Genomic DNA, 13,954 nt, shown 5'->3' with positions numbered 1-13,954 from the left:
GATCTCTCTGCCTCAGAGAGACTTCCTGGGCAAACACACAATTGGGAAAAACGATACCTTTCCTTTGTTTAATCTAGGTGTCGACTGCGTTTTGGCATGAGAAGAATGTGCACATGAAAGCTGCTTCAGCTTTAAGTAAATTCTCTTTGTCTCACCCCGTGGCAGCCGCTTTGGGGCGCAGCATGACACATCAGTTGCTCTGAAGGAGGCAGGACATGACATGTATACTTGTAAAAGTGTTGTGGAACTGAAACCGTTGCCACGACGGCACACGCACTCAGGAAAGACATCGGTTTCCCCTCAGATGGGTTGGAGTGCCCGGTGCCTCCCTTGGAGGAGCCCAGGAGGCAACACCTGGGAAGGGTCTGCGTCAAACCTGCATGACAGCTCCAGCTGTCTAAGAGGGAAAGACACAGATGCACTTCCTGCCATCTGTCTCCCTGGTTTGACTAACAACCACCAAAGTTTTGTTAGCTGTCTCTTTTTAGTTCTGGGCCACACTGTGGCTTTAAGTGTGCACATGTTTATTTATGTATTTATTTTTTTACACTTAGCAGCGATGTGACAAATCTTTGTGGTAGCACATGCTGGAAAGAAAACAATGGCTTTAACGGTGCACAGAAACTTGTTAATGAAATATTTGCCCAAAGGCTAAAGTGCATGTTGTCAAGTGACCTACAGAGCAATTTCAGATATTAAATAGTAACAGGAATCAGAAGAATAAGAAATAATCTCACATCAATAAATATTAAGTCCTATGTACACGATATCTACTCTCACTGAAAATTTTTTTAAAAATTTCTGCAAGAGCACTAACATATTTGGTTGGACAGCTATTTGCCTGCAAAGCTACTTTTAGGTTTTAGGACATGAATAAACCCTCTCTGAAACATTTATTAGACTTCAGAACATTTTGACTTGTTGACATGATGCAGCTGGTGCAGATTTGTTGGCCACACATTCATGAACCAAGTCTACAAACTGTGGCCTCATCATATGTTACAAACCCTGGCTGTAACAAGAAAATGTAGAGCTGTTAATTACCTCTGACGTCAGCAAGGCAATTTCATGCACACAGTCAACCCTCATTCGGTATTTCATCTCTATTCGGATCATTATCTGTAAACCAGAGAGCTTATCCGGTAGATTATCGGTTTTCAAAATACAAAAGACCCGGCATCTGGTACCAAAAAATCCATTCCTAGTTCAAAGTCAATTACCTTGCCCCCCCTCTTTTTTTTTCACCCATCCAGATGCTTGGTTTGAACTTCAGCAAGTCATCACATCTAGAGGTCCAGCTACATTGAATGGCTGCCACATGGCAGTCTTTGCACATGTGGTAACTTGGTGGCTCAGGATGATAAGAATCTAAATGGGTCATTCACTATATGTTTTAAAAAATATCTAAAAATGACTTACCTTTATTTACATTTATTTAATGTGTACATGCATTAGTTGTGAACTTCTGACCTCACAGCTCATGAATGTCATTCTTTTACAACAGAACTTTTTTTGGCAGTTTTTGCTCTTAATTTTGAGCTAGTTTATGTCTAAGTTTAATGAGAAAACAGCCATTGGGATGTTCTTTCTATAAAGTGATGGAAAGTCTCATAACAACAGACACAGATATGCGCAAAACCTGCAATGCTTACCTTCCCCTGCTGCAGACTGGTATGTCTGAGCAGCCTGCAACCTTGATCTGAATAATCCAATGATGTGTAAAGTTGTTAATGCATTAGATGTTTGGTCCCTCACTTTTAAAGGGGGGCAGAATCGATCCTCCAGTTGCTGCAATGGTCAGGTGGCTATGGTTGGAATGCGACATCTCTGTGAGATCAGGAAATTCAGAAAAGTGCATGGATTCAACTCAATGAGAAACACGGTTTAAAGGTAAGCTTGATCTGCTCATCGAGGTGCCAAGATTTAAATGTATTTGTTTGATAATGGTGTTAGTATTAGTGTCCATGAATAGGTGTTTCTGTGTTAATCCTACAGTAAACCAGGCACTTATACAGTAGCAATTCTATAATAATTATAGTATTATAGAATACTATAATTCAAATCTCCCATAATCCTCACAAAGACAAGGCTGGAGCAAAAAAAAAAAAAATATATGAGATTATTTTTTTAATCCTTGAACATCTACAGGGAACTTTACAGAAAAAACAACCACTTATTTATGTTTCAGTGAATAATGCAGCAGGTTTAATTAACAGCTGGTGTAATAGCAGTCACTAAAAACCTAAATATTGAATCTGGTGAGAATGCACTATAGAAAAGATTTTTACTTTTTTTATTTTTTATTTTATTTTTTTTACAATTATTAAGCTCTAAGCAATGTCAGTGTGACCAGAATATATCAGCTCAACGCGATGAACTATTTCCCCGTTATTGACTCACACTGCTGATAAGGTTAGCTTGTCTATCGCAGGTAACTGTCACAGTACTCAGATATAAATAAGCCTATTGTAGCTCTGCATACATATGAGATGACCTTTTCTGGAGGAAGGGGCAAACTTTGCAGTGAAGGGCAGATAAAAGTTCCCCAGTGATTAAACTTAATCACTGTTGCTAAGAAACGGCATACAGGCTGAAGCAGACTCAGGAAATTTTTGGACATTTCATGCAACTAGCAAGCAAGGCCATGGCGGGCGCTTGGTCTTGTCAGTGAACCTTGTTTCCTTGTATTCATGTTGCTTCCTTCCTGTCAACCAATTAGACATCTATGTTTAAGTTCCTAGGCCACACTGCAGCTTCAGCTGGCTGATCCGTGATACCCATGACATCTCTGACCTGCCAGACATATTTCCCTATTGTGTCGCTATCAGAAGCATTGCGTGGGCCGAATCATGGGACAGCGTGAGGGGAAAAAGAAACGAGGACCAGCAGTGCTGTTTTGACAGATGTGGAGGGACACTCCATTGTTTTTAGGTTTATATAACTTTTTTTAAATACATTTCCAGTGGGACGAATGAAAGGGACACTATTTAATGACACTAAAAACAAGCAGCCATTCTCATTCATAAAGCTAAGGCTTTGAGTTTTATAACTTGGACCTATTGTTGTAAGCTGTTTTGTAAGCCGTTTCGCCACATATTGCCTCACACTAGTAATTTGAACTTCATAACAAAGTGCTGGCTGGCTGATGACTGTTCCCGTTATATAGAGAGCAGCCATGAGAACATGAGTGATCCCTCAGGAAATTCTAGAATAGATTGTGCAAAGGGTGCAGGAAAGCGCTAAATCAGCATTAACCTGACCCCCCTCCCCACCTCAACACTCCACTGCCCATCCTGCAGTCTATCTTTCTTATAACCCCATACTTTTCCTCTTCATCTCCATTGATAGCATACCTTCAGTCATGTGTGGGGAATATTAAAAAAAGAGAAGCATATGAGGTCTTTAAGGTACCAACCAGGAAGGAACCAGTGAAGATTTTGTATTTTTTAATTAAAATTTTTCAGATCAGGATTTTTTTTTTTTTTTGTCTGTGGTGCAATCAAAGTTATTTAAAACTGGGCATTTAAACTCAACTAAGGAAGCACTTATAATATTTTGAAAACATGCATAACATATGCAACTTGCTTCTAGACTTATATTTGACTCAACACAGATAGCTGATCAACTCATGTCTTGCACCTGCTGATGTTTTCTTGTTGAGCAGAATCCTGAAGTGCTAATGCTAGCATGTTTGTGTTGCTATAACTTGTTTGTAGTTGCTGCACATTTCAATGCTGCTCCAGTTAATGGTGTCGATAAAACTTGCAGAGAGGAATATTTTCCATCGTCCTGAACGTTGAACTTCACAAAATTCAGTGACCGGTGTTTAGACTCACGCACGTTTTGTTTCTGTCACCGTGACCTGTGTTGGCCCAGTAAGTTGGATGTATAGTTGGTTCCCCAGTTTGGATTTGAACCAGCTATACATTATTATTTTCGATGACACAAAAATAATAATTAAAAAATCTTGCACAACCTTAAACAAAGGTGAAATAAACGTTGATAGGTATATGATCAAACCAAAGCACATATTGCAAACAAAGCTTGTTGGGTTGATCACACAGCTCTTAGACCTGGTCAGGCAAAATGGAATATTAGTTCTGTACATTTTTGTGAGAACCATGATTGTGGATATAAAAAAATCACATTCATAGTTTAACACATTAATCCAATCACAAATCATACCTCATTCTAAGAGGTGTTCTACATTTCTAAATTAGCTAAGTAAGACCATATATAATTGATGACCTTTGAGACTTACCGACAGGCATATTGAAAAGAAAAACCTTTCTGAGCATAAAACATCTTGAGGCCATGAAAAGATTAACATTTTGAAGATTTGAAATGCAGTCAGCGTGGCAGAAGAGGTTGTTGTGACTAGTCTTAAAACGTCCAGCATAGACATTTTGAAGCGTTCCAGAGAAGAACAGTTCTTATAAATAGTAACAAATGAACTTTTAACATGAAACTGGTTGTACGTTTGCCTCCTGCATAAACAGCCCAACAGCACTCAGTCTGTACATTTGGGGGGCTTAACAGAAAACACAGGCTGACAAGTACAGACTCAGTGTCTGTCAGGTTCCAGTAGATACGAGTGAGGAGCAAAATATATTTTCTTTAAAGGAGTATGCACAAAAAGATTTAGGGTGAACCTTCAAAAACAAACAAAAAAAAGGGCTTATTACTATCTTTCACAAAGCTAAGAGCAAGGAACGTGCCATACATATTTGTGGCTTTGGAAAACCTGTTGCACACATCTTAGATTTAAAGGTTTTTAAGTAAACATTTTTGGAAGTACTATTAGAACAATCTTAATGTTTGATATCCTTCCAGTGTATGTCTCTATCTATAAGAATCCTTCACAGGCAGAAAGCAGACACAGAATCTGCTTGTTATTACCCATCAGAAAGAGGTTTTTTGAAGGAAGTGTTTAACCATGCAGAATTAATGACAGAGTCTGAAGCATTCATCTCTTTGTTTCACTTCACAACCTTAACTAAAAGCCTATACACTGTGAAGGGAGCCATTGCACGTGCGTGAACTTATGCATGCATGCATGCACATGAACATGCAAAACACCTGCGGGGTGTAAATCAGTTACGGGGGGCACACAGACTTGCCCCTTGGTGGCAGCTGGTTGAGAGGGAGAAAAGGGATGGGAGCACCCCCTCCTGTCCCCTCCTCTGTACCCTGTTTCTGTGTCCCTCCAAAATCCAGCGGACTCCGGTTTCACCAAATACGTTGCTGATTCATGCTGACAGTGGGAGCTTTAGGGATGCAGCATTAGACCTTCACAGTGGAGAGTGTGTTTTGGTGTGTGATATAACTTTTTTGTTTTTTAAAATAGAGCAAACTGTTGTATTTCAACACTCCTTATCTGGAAGCAGCAGCCACTCTGATAAGATCTATCTTGGAGCCATACAGTTCAGGGTAATTCCATGGCTGTGTTACTATCTGCAGTTTTAAATCTGCAGCTAATGATGGAACAGACCGAGGTATGATTTCAGAGCTTAGCTGTTGCTGTACTCTGTAAACCAAGTCGTTATGTTTTTAATAGCAGGACTGTGTTGACTTCAACACCAAAAACGAAGGCCAAGAATAATCCTGCACCGTTTATACCGCCTTCGTCCAAAGATACACATACACATGCTCAACCCATCTTTCCTTTACTCAGTAGTTGCTGTCTTACCGACTTAATTCATAACACTTTATCTTGCGTGTAAAACAGCACAAACAAACTTCAGCATGTTTCAATGGGATTTGTGTGATGAACCAACACCAGATACTTCAAAATTGTGAAGCAGGGAGAAAAAAAAAAAAAAAAAAAAAAAAAAATATATATATATATATATATATATTTACAAATAAAAGATGTTAATTTCCAAAATAAAATCTACTTTCAACAAAACTTTCCGGGGTACCTACATGCAGAACAAGGTGATTCTACGAGGCATTGACGGATGCATGCCACACTTTTTAGATTTGTACTTGTAAGAAAATGCGTTCATTTCCATCCTCTTGACTATTATTTGCTATCTCATGTCGATCTGCCGCAAAAATTTCAATAAAATCAATTGAAGATTGGAGATGTAGTGTGACAAATAGAATAAAAGTTCAACGGTTTGAATATTTTTTATTTTTTTTTGCAAGGCACTGTAACTGTACGAGAATTTGCCTTGGACCTCAATTGGTCTCTAACGTGCCTGGACTTGTCTCAGAGGTGTGGTATGTTTCAGTAGTTCATGGTCCAACTATCAACACAAAGCCCAAAAGGTCTTCAGCCTTAAGCCCATTCACCTCCGCCCTCAGCTACCAGCACTACCCTCAGCGTGGGAAAGCCTCTGTGGAATGTCTCTAAGAGACATAGCAGCTCAAATAAACAAGCTTCCTCCTCTACAGGTACAAACTGCTGCCGATAATGAGGGAATCGCTGTGTATCTGCACGCACAAGTCGTTGTCTTGCCCTGGAATTTTGAGCTCACAAAAGCACGCTTGCGAGCATCTTTGCTCGTGAGCCAATTTCCTCGTCAGCGAGCAGTGAATACACACAGTAAGAGGTGGTAATCAGCACCAATTATCCTCAAAAATGAAGGGAGTTGAGAGGAGCATTCCTCCCTCAGCATGACAACTGCTCAAGTCAGCCTTGATTAATCCAAATGTAAGTATGAAGCACCGTGGAGAATTAGGGAGAACACCAAAAACTGCAATTAAGTGATTTTTAAAGGGCTTGACTTGAAATTATGCTGAATCCCAACTCGCTTTTCATTATGAACAAGTGCAGCATGTTTTCTGCTATTTCATAGCAGACACGGATTCATCATAAACATGCTTGTGTCTCTCACGTAGGAGCAGATGTAATTAAGCCGGAGTGCACTTTGAGAGCATCAGAAAGAACTTGGCTGTGGCATCAACCCAGAGGGCTCTATCTTTTCACTAATATGCAAAACACTGCCGGTTTTCCCACTGTGGATTGTTGCAAACACTGAATGATGAACCCAGCACCTCTTTTTGGCTGCCACTTAAGAACAAATGAAGACCAGGTTCATTCTTTGGTCTGGAATTTGACTACAGGCTGGTTATACAAACATTTATGAAAAAGTAGGTCCCTTCAGGAGCTCAGTACATTCCAACATGTTAGTGTGGTAAAATGCCACATGTGCAATAAGTCCTTTCATTAATTTTCCTCACAGCTAAAAATCCCACAGACAACAGATAATGGTATTACAAGAAAGTGGAAGTGATTGAGTTTGACAGCATCTCATTCATGGAGTGCTAGGCTGGGTAAAATCTCAGAGTGGGGTCATCAGCAGATGAAGAATATAATGCACAAAGAATGACAATTTTCTACAGAATCAATATCTACTGATATTCCATGTTCAGATTTGCTCTGTGTCAAGAGCTTTGGTTTCCATGACCAAGCAACTGCATCTAAGCCTTACATCATCAAGTAAAATACAAATGATTGGATGCAGTGGCATAAAGTACTGGACTGTGTAAATTGTAATGTTTGGTCCAGAGAGAGAATTAGGGTTTGAAGTTAGTTTTCTGTATTTGGACTCAACACCTCAGTTTTCATGAAAGACTACTGAAGGAATTTGGACAATTTCAATGTCCCAAATTAGTAACAGTTTGAAGATGGCCACTTACTGTTCCAACATGGCTGAGCACTAATGGATACAATGCAGGGTCCATAAAAAAATGCACGAGCAAGTTTGGTGTTGAAGAACTTGACAGGTCACCTCATCCAACAGCAGTGTCTGATCTCGTAAATGTGGTGCTGGAAGAATGATAAAAATTTGCCACATTCACAATCCCAAAGTTGTATAACTGCATTCCTTCCTTGTTCATAATGGGGCAATATCATAACACAATAAACTGGTTTAAAGTTTATATGTGTGGGAAAGCAGTTGAGAAAGTATTTATTTACTTTTTTTACAGAGGTTGGGAAGATTACAAGGATCTTCTAAGCTCCCTTCACTTTCTTCTGCATGACTGCTTGACTACCAAATTGCATATGCAAACCAACATTTAATGTTGCATGAATGCTGGTAGGCTATTGAGAGCGCAGTCTCTACTGAGCTCATTTCACAGTCCTAATCCTGTTCTTTGCCAGGTTGAGGCGATCTGACACCTGAACTCTGAAAAAATGAATACTCTCCATGTTCTGTGCTCCAAAATTGTTGATGCAGAGGGGTGCAAACTTAGAATGTGGCCTTTGGAAGCCGATAAGCATCTCCTTTATTTTGTATGCATTAAGGACCAGATTAATGGATTTGCATCAGCCCTCCCCCCCACCACCCCACAAAAAATTACTAAATTGATATCTGGTATTAAATTTGGCATGCGAAGTGTGGAGGCGCTACAGGAACACATCTACAAAGGTGTAAACAGATACTGAAGAGAAGAAACCACATCGCATTTTTTGTTCAAGAATTTTTGCCAAAAGTCATGTGTGTTTCCACCCAGCTGTTACTGAAAAACTTCAAGTTTCAATTAAGGTATTTCCTCCCTATGCCCTCTAATTCTCCACTGCATGGGCATGATTTCACCAGAGAAAAGGCGACACCCAGTTTTGGCTGAACTGAAATTACATGGTTGATTCTGGTAGAGAGAGGCAAACCTGCGGAAACTTCTGCGTATTTATCAAAAACAGATAGACGGCTTGGAGTTTAAACTTGTTGCAGTTCGGCCTCCGCCCTTTCCCCTGCTATCTCTTATAAACATGGTTTATTTTGATATTCCGGTGAATGCCTCACAACAGTTGTGTTGAAAAATGTTTATTGTACGTTGTTACATGAAGCACAGCTTTTTTACCCACCTAATTTCCAAGCAACATGAAACAGACAGCTGCATCTGGTGGAAAATGAGGAAGGAAATTGAGATTAAATCTTGAGAATAATAATTAATGCAGTTTGTCATGTTCAGAGAACTTCAGCTGAAGAGCAAAGAAAGATCCTTGGTACCTAAAGCCGTGCGTGCACAAAGTCATTTTACCTTACCTTGCTAATATCTTTATCCACTCGCCATACCGAGCCACTTCAGAGTAATAATTACTGGCAAAAGAGCTCCAATCAAATAAGGAGGGTTTGGGCAGAGTCCTTGTTGTTTGGGCTAAGCCATCATTTGGTACACATGTAATGAGAGTCTAAAGGAATCTGTTTATGCCACAACTTCTAATTTACCACAGGGTGACGCACTCCCCTGCATAGCTGTGTGGTCAGGCTGACACTGAGGCCCACACCCCAGCTCACACGCGGAGACGGAGATACCATAGACAGAGTTTAGTGGATTTTTGTGTTTAATTGTGCGTGTGCATTTGGAAGTTGAGAGCTCTATGGAAATATCTGGCGGGTGAGAGGCTTTTCCAGCCCGACCCGAAGGCAGTCAGTGTCCCACATACGCAGAGCCCCGTGAGGAAGGAAGCTAGAAGCTGACTCACTGACTGACCTTCTGTGGACATTTAATAGGCTGCCGTCCACGTTGCCCCGTCGGTCACGCTTTTAAGTTGTTCGATTAGCTTTTAAGTTGTTCGATTAATTTCAAGCCCTATCCGGTGAAAAGTAAAAGAAGTCAATAGTCTGTCACTTTTGTAGGCATTTCGAAAATACTACTGTGGAGAAGGTGCTAAAGTACATGGATTAAGTGAAGAGCTTCTGTCATGAGAACAAAAATTCAAGTCTTTGTACTTTGAAAACATCAACACAAACACACTTAGTTCTGTCTGCTAAAACGTTTGCGAATGCTACGATTACTGCCTGGTCAAACATTCAGCCTTCACACAAATACTTATGCAGAATAGCAGACTAACAGGTTTTCACAGGTCAGGTTTGTTGTCAGTCGCCTGCAACAAACACCTTAATAACTTCTTTGTAGGTCTAACAAAAGCTATTGAGATTTTTATAAAAACAATAAATAAATAAATACATGATTTGGGATAAAGACAATGTGTCCTTTTTCAATTATAGACACAGACAGAAAGAAAAACAACAACAAACAAACTAAAAAAAAAAACATTCCTTTGACAGGTATGGATTATCTGGGTCAAACCTAAACCATTTTAGCACTGGGTTGATTTAACACAATGTGGTTAGCTAATGAGTTTGACCCAGAATGCTAAGATAAGTTTTTAACCAAAAATTGGGTTAAATGATTTACGTCCTCTGTGAAGGCTATACTGAACAGAGACCTGAATAGAATAACCTGTAACCTGAATTTTTAATACTAGAAATATCTAGATTATTTAATGAATGTTTTTGTTATTTCAAGTTTAATTCTGCATTGAAATGTATTCAATTAAATTATATTAAAGGCAACAAGTGAAACTGGACCAACAGAGTCATTCTGCATAATCATTCCCTGTCTATGGTGACTTTATGACCAACTATTTATGCTCAACCATGCTAGCATTATGGCATTAACCTGAGTTAACCAGTGAGCAGGAATATGGCTACTACTATTCTAAGTGAATTCACAGAACTCAAGAAAACTGAAGGCATTAGGACAACCCATCGACTTGAGAATCACTTTCTAGCATAACTGAATACAAGTATGATTCCTTTACCCTGGATGGGGTTCAGTGAAGGGTGATCACTGATCTTTGAGGAGTAATGAGGGTTTTTCTCATCTTCCTTCTAACTCAAGAAGCTGAGTGCAATTTTTGGTCTAATCTTTGGTTAAAAGTGCTCAACTTCTTTCCCAGCAGCTGACTTTAGCCTAACTTAATAATCCAAAAACTAATAAAGTTGGGACTTATATCGTCCATTTTGATGAAGTAAATACCAGAACCAGACTCTTCAGGGCTTCTGGTTTCATTTGCGCAGCTGATGAGTAAAAATGGCTTTCATTTCCTCTGTGTCATACACTGCTCAAGAAACTCCAGCATTTACTGTCTTGCTTTTACTTTGTTTTGTTTAGTTTCTGAGGGACTGGCTTGTTTTAATGATACTCACGGACTTTCCCTTCTCAGAGGTTTGTGCCCTTGGAGGCAACCATCTTAATCCCATCTGACAGTTAGTCGATGAACTGTAATATTGTGCACATGTGACTTGCTGGTGAAACTGTTGTCACACATGCAGCTTTACATCAATTATTAAAGGCGCTAAGTAGTTTTGGCTTGTAAGTGAACTAACTATTTGCTTAATCTGTGAAAAAAAGGCACTCAGTTTTCAGTCTGTAGTTTTTTGACCATTCTTATAAGAAACGGTCATTTTTTTTAGTTCACACACTCCCAGTGACCTATTTTCCTCTGTATCAAATGCTTACATACTATAGCAACCATACAAATTTGCTAAGAGCAAATGATGTTGAATCTTAATCAAATCATGCATATTCCTAACATTAAACTAAAATTTATCATTCTCATACTAAGTGAGCTCACAGAATTCAAGAAAACTGAAGACATAAGCACAACATTAGCCTGATGTATACTGTAGGATATTTGTGTTGAAAAACTCCTATTGTATGTTGTTTCACCAAGAACAGCAGTATTACCCATCATTGGGTTTGTTTTGCTAACAAACCCAATGGTTTGTTAGTAGCTCTTTGTTGTTTGCAGACCATATAAAGGATTTTAGATCACTGCAGCACTCATGGATACAACATCTGCTTGTGGGATTGAAACTAATTGCAGGGATTGTGTGCTGCTGGTTGTTGTGCTGTCCTACCTTTTTAGTTGTTCTCATGTGAACAGTACAGATGAAGACAGACAGATCGTTGTGCCAGCTAGGGAATCTCAGCTGTGAGACTTCAAAAGTTGGAAGAAAATAATCTAGTTTTTCAGAAAAAAAATGACATTAAGCATAATTTATTTGTGCATGATATTATTTTTAAAAGTTTTGGATTGATCGTTGTTTCTGATCTTTGCTGGAATGTTCTTATAAACATTTCCAATGAAAACAAATGGCCAGGTAAATGCCTACTGAACTTCCCCGCTCATGTTCCCTTTAATGTTGAAACCCCATGAGACTGGGTTCATGTTTCTATCACTTGACGTACTTAGTAAACCACAAAATGCCACCAGTTATTTCAGAGCGTTGTGGTCTAAGTTTCACTTTTAGGCGGTGTTGCTAGGGATTCTCAAGAGACGGTGTGATGTCACTGTGCCTCAGATAGATACTGATGCTAGCAGATGTCATTGTTTAGATGGTGAAGGCTGCTTAAGTGCAAAACTGAAAATGCTTTATCAAAAATGCAGGTATGTAAAGAGTCACTGGGAAGTTTTTCATATATACTCCAAGTAATCACATAAAGCTTAATAAGCTGGCGTTGAAGCTTTAGTAACAGTCAGAATGAGCAAGTGTAAGTAACGCTTGCAATCGTTAGCATACCTTACATTTTTATTTTTCCTCACCAACCTTATCTCAAAAGAGTAAAGGAATTTTACTCTTTAAAAATGTTCATTGTTCCATCAGAAACAACAAATCAGGGTCCGGAGGAGGGTCTTAGTGCTGTCAATCAAACTTGTGTATGTGCTGCTCAACCTCTTCCACCTTTCTCTCTGCGACAGCTGGTTCAATACAACCAAGTATGACATGAATGCTCGGGCTAGGAAGAACGGTTACTGATAATGGTGGATAAATGGTTTTCCTGGAACGGTAACTTGTTTCTCTACCATTAACATATTTAGCAGCATGCACATGAGCTTGATTGACAGCGCTAAGATCTTCTTCCTGGCTCTGATTGGTTGTTTTTGACTGGGTGCATCGCATTTCTGCAGATGCAAATAATAGCACTGGGGGGAGGTGTATGAGCTCAATCTTATCACAGATTATGTGTCTCGTCACAACATGGTGACATTTAACCAAATATGTCTAAAAACATATTTTTGTAAAAGTTACATGCTGCAGTTTTAAGCTGAATCCTTTGTCACAAACAGCACAATTCATTAACTGGTGTTGTCTGTCTCCCTCTGCCTAACCGACCGACTGATCGACTAAAAGAAGATGAAATAGAGTTTGACAAAGCTGTGCTAAAATGAATGATTCCAGTGGCACATTTTAACTTGTTTATAATGCTCTTGAGTGAATAGGATGTGAGTACACCAATCAAAACACACTAGTTTACATTCCTGCACATGCACAAAGTTATTTTTTTAGAACATCCAAGCAAATAGTTTTCTTTGACCTTCAATTGTTTGAGAAATGTGAAATGAGCTGTTCTATAATACCAGGAATGACGAGCCCAATCCCTGCCCAGCTTCCTCAAGGAAGGCAGCATTCAGCCTAGAAACAAAGGGAGTAACGACTGATCGACAGGCCTAGCTGCCACAGAATGAAATGAACAAATACTCAACCTTCGCTGAAAAGTCCAAATGAATCGGTGGCAGGACATGTGCTGTGGTGGAGATAGCTTTATTCAGACAATACGGATCAGAATCCCTGGATTTAATGGAAATGGATTGTGTGTGCGTGTGTGTGTGTGTGTGTAAAGGTGTTGAAAGGACTTACAGGAACTGAGCCTCTGGTCTGACAAACGCATGGTCTTATAAAATATTACTAGAAGGTGTCTGGCTTGATTTGTATGCCATCTGTAATGCTTCCGGTGACGACATTGTGTGAGACTTAACAAGATGATACAAATCTCTGAGTTGTGTTGGTTCCAAACACAGGAGTGGTTTCGGGTGGAGTTTCTCTCTTCAAGATAATCTTAAGCATGAGATTACTTCATCACCAGGTCATGTTAGCACACTCTCTTTTTTCCATTGTGTGTCAGTAATATTTCCATTAGTCCCTGTTAGCCTAATTTTCAGTTTGGAAGCACTTTTTAGTATCCACAGGGAAAGCTTCATTACATCCTTTAATAAGATGGCACTGGTACAAGATAGAAACCAAAATGACCACCTGCTTCTGCCTTGGGTTCAGAACTCGGGGAAGATCAAAGTTCCAAAACTACAACTTATCAATTAGGTTTTTTTTTTTTTTTTTTTTTTTTCTAATTTCCTGTGTGCAATATTTTC

The sequence above is a fragment of the Poecilia latipinna genome, unplaced genomic scaffold, assembly GCF_001443285.1.
Source record: "Poecilia latipinna isolate Pla-1442-1.1 unplaced genomic scaffold, P_latipinna-1.0 Scaffold1318, whole genome shotgun sequence".
In the NCBI taxonomy this organism is placed as follows: domain Eukaryota; kingdom Metazoa; phylum Chordata; class Actinopteri; order Cyprinodontiformes; family Poeciliidae; genus Poecilia; species Poecilia latipinna.
Note: the sequence above shows the minus strand (reverse complement) of the source record.